The sequence below is a fragment of the Athene noctua genome, unplaced genomic scaffold (assembly GCF_965140245.1).
Source record: "Athene noctua unplaced genomic scaffold, bAthNoc1.hap1.1 HAP1_HAP1_scaffold_151, whole genome shotgun sequence".
Lineage (NCBI taxonomy): Eukaryota > Metazoa > Chordata > Aves > Strigiformes > Strigidae > Athene > Athene noctua.
The window spans coordinates 82,501-95,000 of record NW_027437623.1 but is presented as its reverse complement, the minus strand read 5'-3'; positions in this window follow the sequence as shown (position 1 = coordinate 95,000).

Genomic DNA, 12,500 nt, shown 5'->3' with positions numbered 1-12,500 from the left:
AGACCTGGTGTCCCTCCCGGCCGGGTAGACCTGGTGTCCCTCCCGCGGGCGGCCTCCAGCCCAAGTCCGGCCGGCCGGGTAGACCTGGTGTCCCTCCCGGCCGGGTCGACCTGGTGTCCCTCCCGCGGGCGGCCTCCAGCCCAAGTCCGGCCGGACGGGTAGACCTGGTGTCCCTCCCGGCCGGGTAGACCTGGTGTCCCTCCCGCGGGCGGCCTCCAGCCCAAGTCCGGCCGGCCGGGTAGACCTGGTGTCCCTCCCGGCCGGGTAGACCTGGTGTCCCTCCCGGCCGGCCGGCCGGGTAGACCTGGTGTCCCTCCCGGCCGGGTAGACCTGGTGTCCCTCCCGGCCGGGTAGACCTGGTGTCCCTCCCGGCCGGCCGGACGGGTAGACCTGGTGTCCCTCCCGGCCGGCCGGACGGGTAGACCTGGTGTCCCTCCCGGCCGGGTAGACCTGGTGTCCCTCCCGCGGGCGGCCTCCAGCCCAAGTCCGGCCGGCCGGGTAGACCTGGTGTCCCTCCCGGCCGGGTAGACCTGGTGTCCCTCCCTGCCGGCCGGCCGGGTAGACCTGGTGTCCCTCCCGGCCGGCCGGCCGGGTAGACCTGGTGTCCCTCCCGGCCGGCCGGCCGGGTAGACCTGGTGTCCCTCCCGGCCGGGTAGACCTGGTGTCCCTCCCGGCCGGCCGGACGGGTAGACCTGGTGTCCCTCCCGGCCGGGTAGACCTGGTGTCCCTCCCGCGGGCGGCCTCCAGCCCAAGTCCGGCCGGCCGGGTAGACCTGGTGTCCCTCCCGGCCGGGTCGACCTGGTGTCCCTCCCGCGGGCGGCCTCCAGCCCAAGTCCGGCCGGACGGGTAGACCTGGTGTCCCTCCCGGCCGGGTAGACCTGGTGTCCCTCCCGCGGGCGGCCTCCAGCCCAAGTCCGGCCGGCCGGGTAGACCTGGTGTCCCTCCCGGCCGGGTAGACCTGGTGTCCCTCCCGGCCGGCCGGCCGGGTAGACCTGGTGTCCCTCCCGGCCGGGTAGACCTGGTGTCCCTCCCGGCCGGCCGGCCGGGTAGACCTGGTGTCCCTCCCGGCCGGGTAGACCTGGTGTCCCTCCCGGCCGGCCGGACGGGTAGACCTGGTGTCCCTCCCGGCCGGCCGGACGGGTAGACCTGGTGTCCCTCCCGGCCGGGTAGACCTGGTGTCCCTCCCGGCCGGCCGGCCGGGTAGACCTGGTGTCCCTCCCGGCCGGGTAGACCTGGTGTCCCTCCCGGCCGGCCGGCCGGGTAGACCTGGTGTCCCTCCCGGCCGGGTAGACCTGGTGTCCCTCCCGGCCGGCCGGCCGGGTAGACCTGGTGTCCCTCCCGGCCGGGTAGACCTGGTGTCCCTCCCGGCCGGCCGGACGGGTAGACCTGGTGTCCCTCCCGGCCGGCCGGACGGGTAGACCTGGTGTCCCTCCCGGCCGGGTAGACCTGGTGTCCCTCCCGCGGGCGGCCTCCAGCCCAAGTCCGGCCGGCCGGGTAGACCTGGTGTCCCTCCCGGCCGGGTAGACCTGGTGTCCCTCCCTGCCGGCCGGCCGGGTAGACCTGGTGTCCCTCCCGGCCGGCCGGCCGGGTAGACCTGGTGTCCCTCCCGGCCGGCCGGCCGGGTAGACCTGGTGTCCCTCCCGGCCGGGTAGACCTGGTGTCCCTCCCGGCCGGCCGGACGGGTAGACCTGGTGTCCCTCCCGGCCGGGTAGACCTGGTGTCCCTCCCGCGGGCGGCCTCCAGCCCAAGTCCGGCCGGCCGGGTAGACCTGGTGTCCCTCCCGGCCGGGTCGACCTGGTGTCCCTCCCGCGGGCGGCCTCCAGCCCAAGTCCGGCCGGACGGGTAGACCTGGTGTCCCTCCCGGCCGGGTAGACCTGGTGTCCCTCCCGCGGGCGGCCTCCAGCCCAAGTCCGGCCGGCCGGGTAGACCTGGTGTCCCTCCCGGCCGGGTAGACCTGGTGTCCCTCCCGGCCGGCCGGCCGGGTAGACCTGGTGTCCCTCCCGGCCGGGTAGACCTGGTGTCCCTCCCGGCCGGCCGGCCGGGTAGACCTGGTGTCCCTCCCGGCCGGGTAGACCTGGTGTCCCTCCCGGCCGGCCGGACGGGTAGACCTGGTGTCCCTCCCGGCCGGCCGGACGGGTAGACCTGGTGTCCCTCCCGGCCGGGTAGACCTGGTGTCCCTCCCGCGGGCGGCCTCCAGCCCAAGTCCGGCCGGCCTGGTAGACCTGGTGTCCCTCCCGGCCGGGTAGACCTGGTGTCCCTCCCTGCCGGCCGGCCGGGTAGACCTGGTGTCCCTCCCGGCCGGCCGGCCGGGTAGACCTGGTGTCCCTCCCGGCCGGCCGGCCGGGTAGACCTGGTGTCCCTCCCGGCCGGGTAGACCTGGTGTCCCTCCCGGCCGGCCGGACGGGTAGACCTGGTGTCCCTCCCGGCCGGGTAGACCTGGTGTCCCTCCCGCGGGCGGCCTCCAGCCCAAGTCCGGCCGGCCGGGTAGACCTGGTGTCCCTCCCGGCCGGGTCGACCTGGTGTCCCTCCCGCGGGCGGCCTCCAGCCCAAGTCCGGCCGGACGGGTAGACCTGGTGTCCCTCCCGGCCGGGTAGACCTGGTGTCCCTCCCGCGGGCGGCCTCCAGCCCAAGTCCGGCCGGCCGGGTAGACCTGGTGTCCCTCCCGGCCGGGTAGACCTGGTGTCCCTCCCGGCCGGCCGGCCGGGTAGACCTGGTGTCCCTCCCGGCCGGGTAGACCTGGTGTCCCTCCCGGCCGGCCGGCCGGGTAGACCTGGTGTCCCTCCCGGCCGGGTAGACCTGGTGTCCCTCCCGGCCGGCCGGACGGGTAGACCTGGTGTCCCTCCCGGCCGGCCGGACGGGTAGACCTGGTGTCCCTCCCGGCCGGGTAGACCTGGTGTCCCTCCCGCGGGCGGCCTCCAGCCCAAGTCCGGCCGGCCGGGTAGACCTGGTGTCCCTCCCGGCCGGGTAGACCTGGTGTCCCTCCCTGCCGGCCGGCCGGGTAGACCTGGTGTCCCTCCCGGCCGGCCGGCCGGGTAGACCTGGTGTCCCTCCCGGCCGGCCGGCCGGGTAGACCTGGTGTCCCTCCCGGCCGGGTAGACCTGGTGTCCCTCCCGGCCGGCCGGACGGGTAGACCTGGTGTCCCTCCCGGCCGGGTAGACCTGGTGTCCCTCCCGCGGGCGGCCTCCAGCCCAAGTCCGGCCGGCCGGGTAGACCTGGTGTCCCTCCCGGCCGGGTAGACCTGGTGTCCCTCCCGGCCGGCCGGACGGGTAGACCTGGTGTCCCTCCCGGCCGGCCGGACGGGTAGACCTGGTGTCCCTCCCGGCCGGGTAGACCTGGTGTCCCTCCCGGCCGGCCGGCCGGGTAGACCTGGTGTCCCTCCCGGCCGGGTAGACCTGGTGTCCCTCCCGGCCGGCCGGCCGGGTAGACCTGGTGTCCCTCCCGGCCGGGTAGACCTGGTGTCCCTCCCGGCCGGCCGGCCGGGTAGACCTGGTGTCCCTCCCGGCCGGGTAGACCTGGTGTCCCTCCCGGCCGGCCGGACGGGTAGACCTGGTGTCCCTCCCGGCCGGCCGGACGGGTAGACCTGGTGTCCCTCCCGGCCGGGTAGACCTGGTGTCCCTCCCGCGGGCGGCCTCCAGCCCAAGTCCGGCCGGCCGGGTAGACCTGGTGTCCCTCCCGGCCGGGTAGACCTGGTGTCCCTCCCTGCCGGCCGGCCGGGTAGACCTGGTGTCCCTCCCGGCCGGCCGGCCGGGTAGACCTGGTGTCCCTCCCGGCCGGCCGGCCGGGTAGACCTGGTGTCCCTCCCGGCCGGGTAGACCTGGTGTCCCTCCCGGCCGGCCGGACGGGTAGACCTGGTGTCCCTCCCGGCCGGGTAGACCTGGTGTCCCTCCCGCGGGCGGCCTCCAGCCCAAGTCCGGCCGGCCGGGTAGACCTGGTGTCCCTCCCGGCCGGGTCGACCTGGTGTCCCTCCCGCGGGCGGCCTCCAGCCCAAGTCCGGCCGGACGGGTAGACCTGGTGTCCCTCCCGGCCGGGTAGACCTGGTGTCCCTCCCGCGGGCGGCCTCCAGCCCAAGTCCGGCCGGCCGGGTAGACCTGGTGTCCCTCCCGGCCGGGTAGACCTGGTGTCCCTCCCGGCCGGCCGGCCGGGTAGACCTGGTGTCCCTCCCGGCCGGGTAGACCTGGTGTCCCTCCCGGCCGGCCGGCCGGGTAGACCTGGTGTCCCTCCCGGCCGGGTAGACCTGGTGTCCCTCCCGGCCGGCCGGACGGGTAGACCTGGTGTCCCTCCCGGCCGGCCGGACGGGTAGACCTGGTGTCCCTCCCGGCCGGGTAGACCTGGTGTCCCTCCCGCGGGCGGCCTCCAGCCCAAGTCCGGCCGGCCGGGTAGACCTGGTGTCCCTCCCGGCCGGGTAGACCTGGTGTCCCTCCCTGCCGGCCGGCCGGGTAGACCTGGTGTCCCTCCCGGCCGGCCGGCCGGGTAGACCTGGTGTCCCTCCCGGCCGGCCGGCCGGGTAGACCTGGTGTCCCTCCCGGCCGGGTAGACCTGGTGTCCCTCCCGGCCGGCCGGACGGGTAGACCTGGTGTCCCTCCCGGCCGGGTAGACCTGGTGTCCCTCCCGCGGGCGGCCTCCAGCCCAAGTCCGGCCGGCCGGGTAGACCTGGTGTCCCTCCCGGCCGGGTAGACCTGGTGTCCCTCCCGGCCGGCCGGACGGGTAGACCTGGTGTCCCTCCCGGCCGGCCGGACGGGTAGACCTGGTGTCCCTCCCGGCCGGGTAGACCTGGTGTCCCTCCCGGCCGGCCGGCCGGGTAGACCTGGTGTCCCTCCCGGCCGGGTAGACCTGGTGTCCCTCCCGGCCGGCCGGCCGGGTAGACCTGGTGTCCCTCCCGGCCGGGTAGACCTGGTGTCCCTCCCGGCCGGCCGGCCGGGTAGACCTGGTGTCCCTCCCGGCCGGGTAGACCTGGTGTCCCTCCCGGCCGGCCGGACGGGTAGACCTGGTGTCCCTCCCGGCCGGCCGGACGGGTAGACCTGGTGTCCCTCCCGGCCGGGTAGACCTGGTGTCCCTCCCGCGGGCGGCCTCCAGCCCAAGTCCGGCCGGCCGGGTAGACCTGGTGTCCCTCCCGGCCGGGTAGACCTGGTGTCCCTCCCTGCCGGCCGGCCGGGTAGACCTGGTGTCCCTCCCGGCCGGCCGGCCGGGTAGACCTGGTGTCCCTCCCGGCCGGCCGGCCGGGTAGACCTGGTGTCCCTCCCGGCCGGGTAGACCTGGTGTCCCTCCCGGCCGGCCGGACGGGTAGACCTGGTGTCCCTCCCGGCCGGGTAGACCTGGTGTCCCTCCCGCGGGCGGCCTCCAGCCCAAGTCCGGCCGGCCGGGTAGACCTGGTGTCCCTCCCGGCCGGGTAGACCTGGTGTCCCTCCCGGCCGGCCGGACGGGTAGACCTGGTGTCCCTCCCGGCCGGCCGGACGGGTAGACCTGGTGTCCCTCCCGGCCGGGTAGACCTGGTGTCCCTCCCGGCCGGCCGGCCGGGTAGACCTGGTGTCCCTCCCGGCCGGCCGGCCGGGTAGACCTGCCGGCCCGCAACCGGCCTGGTACCCACGTCGTACTGGCGGGGTGGATGCGGGCTCCCCAGATTTAAGCGTACGTGCTTCTCTCGGCGAGGTGCAGGGCTGCCGGTTGGCGGCGGTGGGGGTGAGAGGAGCGTGTCATTTCGGTTTTTTACCCTCCGCTCGTCCGAGATTGCAGCGCCTGTAATACAAGGCATGAAGCTGCAACCTCCCGCCCCGTGCCGTCGTCGTCTTTTCTGGGTTGCGATCGCAGCCACCACAGAAACGGGAAAAGAGAGATGAAAAGGAAAAATTAGTTGTTTTTTTTTTTTCTACAGCCGCCTCCCCCTGCGGTGCTCACGCCGCTGCCCTGCCCGGACCCGCTGGCCGCCGTGCGACCGCTGGCATCGACCGGTGTCTGCGTCCGCGTGGGGTCCCAGCACGGCCGGGTCTCTGGCCGGCATTCCCGCCACCCCCTCCCGGCAGCCCCCGCGCTCCCCGCCGCCTGCCCCTTGTGACGTCACAAGTAGCCGAGGAGGGGTAACAGGGCGCTTCCGGGCCCGGGCTCCCGAGCTGCCTGTGACGTCACGCCGTGCCCGAGCGGGCCCTGGCTTGAAGCAGGCGGCGGCTCGGGATGACACGGGCACCCGCGTAGCTCCAAGGCAGGGAGCAGGCCGTGGCCTGAGCCTCTCGCGGCGAAGTCACGCCTGGACTAGGACGTGATGGGCCTGGGCCGGGCCGTGGCTGGTGGGCTCTCACGCGAGGGGGTCTCCTGCAGCTTTCGAGCCGGTAGGCAGGCCGGCGGCGAGGCGAGGCCTGGCTTATGCAGCGCCCCTCGTGATCTCACCTTCAACTGGGGAGGCGACGGGGCCAGCGCAGCTGCCGGCTAGCGTACGGACGCGAGGGTCGGAACCGGCAGGGAAGAGTTCGGCTGAGACGGGATCGAACGCGGACCTGAAAACACGCGACGAGAATCACGAACGGAGAGGTCAAGCGGAAGCCTGACCAGCGCTAGGGCATCGATTCAGAAACGGTTCAGGAGCTCACGCTCTGCCCACGCACGTGCGCCCGCCTGCCCCGCACCCCCACAAGCTGCCCGGCCCGAAGCCGTCTGCCTGGGGCTGCCCGCGCGCGCACGCGTATACGGCCGCCCCCCATCCCGCCAAAGCCGCCCCACCCGCCACGTGCTTCTCCGTGAGACCGGCGGCGCCCCCCCAACACCGCCGCTTGGCCCGCGACGAGCCCGCCCCCCCCCCCCCCCCCCCCCCAACCCTCCCGCCACCAGGTTCACCGTGACACCGGCCGCCCCCCCCACCCCCCAGCCCACCCACCCCCCCCCCGCCACCCCCCGCCCCATCCCACCCCCCCACCCCCCGCCCCCGCCACCCCCGGGGTTCGCGAGGAGACCGGCCGCCCCCTACCTCCGGCCCGCTTTCCACCAGCAGCAGCACATTGGCCGCTCCAGGGAAGGAAGGCGGGAGACCTTAGGACCCAGCGGCGTCGCCGCCGCCGCCTCCGTGCCGGGGGGCCCGGAGGGGCCTCCCGCCGGCGGCGGCGATGATGGGTGGCGCGTGTTTTGGACGCTGAGCCCCCGCAGCTGCCGAGTCCCTGCCGCGCCGTGCCCGCGGCCCGGCTCCCCGCCTTCCTCAGTCGGTCGCTCGGCCGCCCGCCCTCCTGCCCGCCTGCTCCGTTCCCGCCGCGGGTTGAAAGCCAAACGAACGCCGAAGGGGTGGGAGGGAGAGCAGCGACGGGGCGGGGGTGTGTGTGTAACAACAGAAACCGCTCCCCACCAACACCACCCCCCCACCACCCCCCCCCCCCCCCCCGCCCCCCCACCGCCGCAACGAGCTCTGTCGACCCCCCTGCCGACCCCCCCCCAACCCCCACCCCTCCCGCCACCAGGTCCACCGTGACACCGGCCGCCCCCTGCCACCCCCGGGGTTCGCGAGGAGACCGGCCGCCCCCTACCTCCGGCCCGCTTTCCACCAGCAGCAGCACATTGGCCGCTCCAGGGAAGGAAGGCGGGAGACCTTAGGACCCAGCGGCGTCGCCGCCGCCGCCTCCGTGCCGGGGGGCCCGGAGGGGCCTCCCGCCGGCGGCGGCGATGATGGGTGGCGCGTGTTTTGGACGCTGAGCCCCCGCAGCTGCCGAGTCCCTGCCGCGCCGTGCCCGCGGCCCGGCTCCCCGCCTTCCTCAGTCGGTCGCTCGGCCGCCCGCCCTCCTGCCCGCCTGCTCCGTTCCCGCCGCGGGTTGAAAGCCAAACGAACGCCGAAGGGGTGGGAGGGAGAGCAGCGAGGGCGGGTGGTGGTGGTGGTGGTGGTGTAACAGAAACCGCCCCCGATCCCCCACCCCCCAGCCGTAGTGCTCCGCGGCGCCGAGGAGGCTGCGGTCGGTTGGCGGCCGCACCCACCGCCCTGCAGCTCCGGAGTTGCAGCGGTGGGGCGGGGACCAACGGCTCTTCGGGCGCGCGGGCGACGGTGGGGGTCGGGGGGCTGGGGGGGGTGGGGGGCTGGGGGTGTCTGTGTGTGTGCGCGTGCGTGCGTGCGTGTGTGTGTGTGTGTGTGTCTGTGTCTGTGTGTGCGTGTGTGTGTGTGCGCGCCTGTGTCTCTCTCTCGCGCGCGCGCGCTCTCTCTCTCTCTCTCTCTCTCTCTCTCTGTGTCTCTGCGTGTGTGTCCGAGCTCGTGTGTGTCGCGGCGGGGGGGGGGGGGGGGGGGGAACAAACAACAAAACAACAATCCGAACAACACACACACACACACACACACGCGCGCACACACCCCCACACCCCCTATTCCCACACATAAAGCCCGGGAGCCCCCTTCCCACCCCCCCACCCCAACCCCGTCGAAAAAAACCTAAACGCGAATGCCAGCGAGCGCCTGGCAACGCCGGGACCCGGACCCGGACCCGGACCCGGACCCGGACCCGGTGAAGGGCGCCCGGTGCCCACGCCTCTGCGGCACAGCGAAAGGCGGGGGGAAAGAAACAAAATAAAAACACACACACGCACCCCCACCCCCCCCCCCACCCCCCCTCCCCCGAGACTAAAGCTAAACCCACGCTGCGAAACCAAAAGCTGAAGCCGAGGACCGCCCGGCAGCGCCGGGACCCCGACCCGGCGAAAAGCGCCCGGTTCCCGATGCGAACTCGCTCCAGCGAGACGGGCGTCTCCGTTGGGGGTGAGGTGCGGGGAACGTCGCCGCTTCTGCCGGGTCCCCTGGCAGCCGCGGGAAGCGGGGGGGGGGAGTGGCGGGCGGCGCCGTGCGGCGCGGAGTGGCGCGGCGCAGAGGGGCTGACTGGCGGCCGAGGGGGCGGGCAGCGAATGATGCCAGCGACTGCATGGCAGCCAACGGGTCGGGGCGGGGGGGTGGGGGGGCTGGTGCTGCGTGCACATGAGAGCGCGGCGGGGCGCGGGGGTGCGGGGGTGCGTTAAGAAAAAAAATTTCCCTTTTCATTTATTTTTTTTCGGATTTCATTGGCATCTATCGAAACAAAAATGTCTCGCACGACGCGGCCGCCAGGTCTACCCGCCTCCGGGGCGTGAAGCGGCCGACAGGTCTGCCCGCCTCCGGGGCGTGAGGCGGCCGTCAGGTCTACCCGCCTCCGCGGCGTGAGGCGGCCGTCAGGTCTACCCGCCTCCGCGGCGTGTGGCGGCCGTCAGGTCTACCCGCCTCCGGGGCGTGTGGCGGCCGTCAGGTCTACCCGCCTCCGGGGCGTGAGGCGGCCGTCAGGTCTACCCGCCTCCGGGGCGTGTGGCGGCCGTCAGGTCTACCCGCCTCCGGGGCGTGTGGCGGCCGTCAGGTCTACCCGCCTCCGGGGCGTGAGGCGGCCGTCAGGTCTACCCGCCTCCGGGGCGTGAGGCGGCCGTCAGGTCTACCCGCCTCCGGGGCGTGAGGCGGCCGTCAGGTCTACCCGCCTCCGGGGCGTGAGGCGGCCGTCAGGTCTACCCGCCTCCGGGGCGTGTGGCGGCCGTCAGGTCTACCCGCCTCCGGGGCGTGAGGCGGCCGTCAGGTCTACCCGCCTCCGGGGCGTGAGGCGGCCGTCAGGTCTACCCGCCTCCGGGGCGTGAGGCGGCCGTCAGGTCTACCCGCCTCCGGGGCGTGAGGCGGCCGTCAGGTCTACCCGCCTCCGGGGCGCGACGCGGCCGTCAGGTCTACCCGCCTCCGGGGCGTGAGGCGGCCGTCAGGTCTACCCGCCTCCGGGGCGTGAGGCGGCCGTCAGGTCTACCCGCTTCCGCGGCGTGAGGCGGCCGTCAGGTCTACCCGCCTCCGGGGCGTGAGGCGGCCGTCAGGTCTACCCGCCTCCGGGGCGTGAGGCGGCCGTCAGGTCTACCCGCTTCCGGGGCGTGAGGCGGCCGTCAGGTCTACCCGCCTCCGGGGCGTGAGGCGGCCGTCAGGTCTACCCGCTTCCGGGGCGTGAGGCGGCCGTCAGGTCTACCCGCCTCCGGGGCGTGTGGCGGCCGTCAGGTCTACCCGCCTCCGCGGCGTGTGGCGGCCGTCAGGTCTACCCGCTTCCGGGGCGTGAGGCGGCCGTCAGGTCTACCCGCCTCCGGGGCGTGAGGCGGCCGTCAGGTCTACCCACCTCCGAGGCGACCGGCGGTGGCCGCTAGGTGTACCCGGCTCCACGTTGCCGGCGGCCGGCTCAGCGTCCGTAGAAAGGGCTGCCAGGTCTACCCGGCTCCGTCGGGACTTAGAGCGCGGGCAGACCTGTTGGCTCCGGCAGTTCCTCCAAGGGGTCGCTGTTTCGCGCTGCCTCCAGTTAGGTCATCGTAAGAGGCGGCGTCTCTGCAGCGCCTCCCCCGCTGGCAGGCAGACACTGCCTTTAAGCGCCCCTTTCCGGCGCGGACCCATATTCTCCTTATATAGGGGCACGAGGCGTCTCTGCTCCAGACAAGCGCCACCGAGCGAGGGCACGCGGCTTAGCCGGCCAAGTGGAATGCTGGGCGGCCGCAGACGGTGGTTTCCCCCGGGGAATTGGGCACGGTTCTCAAGCCGGTGCTCTGTCAGGCGAGCGTGCACGGAACCGAGAGCACCCAGAGAGATGCCGAACGGCACGAAGCCGGGCGGCGTTGGGGCGGTCGCTGCCGAGTGGTGAGAAAAGGACGGGCAGAGGTGCACGGGAGAGGCCGAAGACCGGTGGCCGGAGGCGGCTGGCGGCACTTGAACGCTGGATACTGGGGGGGGGGAGCCGAGCTGTGAGACTACCGTGGGTGGTTACCCCCGTCCCCCCCCGGTCCCCCGAGAGCCCGATGATGGCGGAGGGGGGGAGCGCCGGTATGTGTGTTGACACAGCGGTGCTCCGTACGGTTCCAGCCCGTCGGGGGCTGTTGCCCAGCTCCTTGAGGGGGCCTTGGGGATGGGAGGAGAGGTGGCGGCGGCGGCACCTGCTCCCTTTGTTTGCCGGCCTTAAGCCGGAGCCCGTGGCATGGGCACGCCACGGTTTTGGCTGGTCGCGGTGGCCGGCAGCTGGATGCAGACGGCCCGGGGGGGGTGTGTCTCGAGCCACCGGTGGGTGGCCCCCCCCCCGGCCCCCCGAGAGCCCGACGATGGTAAGGCGAGAGGCGGCGGCGCCTCCCTGGTTCTTGGTTTACTCCTTTCGTTGCCGGTATCGTATGCCATACGTGCGGGGCGGCCTGTGGTGTCCGGCCGGCTCTCGGCGTCCCTGGTTTCTACCGGCCGGGCTCGGTGAAGGGAGGTCTGCACGGTGCTGTGAGCGAAGGCTAGTCGACTCCTCGGGTCCTTTGCTCTCTCGGCCCTAAGCCGGAGCCCGTGACATGGGCACAGCACGGTACGTTTTTGGCCGCCGGTGTTGGCTGGCAGCCGGGTGCAGATGGCCGTGGTGGGGTGTCTCGAGCCTTCAGCGGCTACCCCCCCCCCCCCACCACTCTGGTCCCCTGAGAAGCCGGATGATGGTAAGGCGAGGCGGCGGCGCCTCGGTCCTCTTTTCCGCTTTCTTTTTTTCCTGGTGCAGATGCCATACGTGGGGCGGCCTGCGGTGTCCGGTCTGCTCCTGGCGTCCCTGGTTTGTACCAGCCGGGCTCAGTGAAGGGGAGGTCTGCACGGTGCTGTGAGCGAGGTTGGTCGGCGCCTCGGTTCCTTTGCTCTCTGGCCCTAAGCCGGAGCCCGCGATGCGGGTACAGCACGTTTTTTTGTTTTTGGCCGGTGGTGGTGTCCGGCAGCCGGATGCAGATGGCCGGCGGGGTGTCCTGAGCCTTCAGCGGCTTTCCCCCGGCCCCCCGCCTGAGCTGTTCCACACCTGGCTTTTTCCCTCCGGGGTAACCTGTTCCCTGCGTTTGTTGGGCAAAGGCCGGTGGCCGGCGGCGGCCGCCGGCACTTGAACGCTGGAAGACCGGCGGAGTCGAGCCTGTCGCGGCTTTACCCCGGTCCAGCCGAGTCGGCTGAAGGGAATCCTTGTGCGTGGCGGGTGGGTGGCGGCGGTGGCGGGGCACATCCCGCGCACCCGGTCCCCCACCCCCTCGACTGGTACCGGTACGGAGGCGTAGCCTACTGAGGCTGGCCTCGGGCACGTCGGACAGGCTTCGCGGCGAGCCGGCTCTGCCGGTGTTGAAGCCGCCGGAGCACCTGTCACGGATGTCGCCCCTGCTCGCTCGCACGCAGAGCCCCGCGTCGTCCGCCCGCCCGCTTGCGGGTGGCCGAGGGCAGGCGCGCGGTGGCTGTCGCTGTCCCAGGACCCGTGGCCGTTGTGGCCTTCGCTGATCGATGAGGCACTTGGGGTCGCGTCGGAAAGGGCCCCCGGCGGGCCGGCTCTGCTGTACTCCCCGTAATAGGGAGCCGCGGTGGCGTCCGGTGTTCAGGCAGGGCGGTCTCCTTTCCAATTCGCTTCCCCGCTGTGAGCGAGGTATCGTCCTAGTCTCTTCCCCCCCCCGAGCGAGAAGGGGGCCGTGGCGACGGCGGCGAGGCGCGTGCCTCCCCCGTGTCACCTCACCCTGTCCTGCTGCCGCTCGGCGCG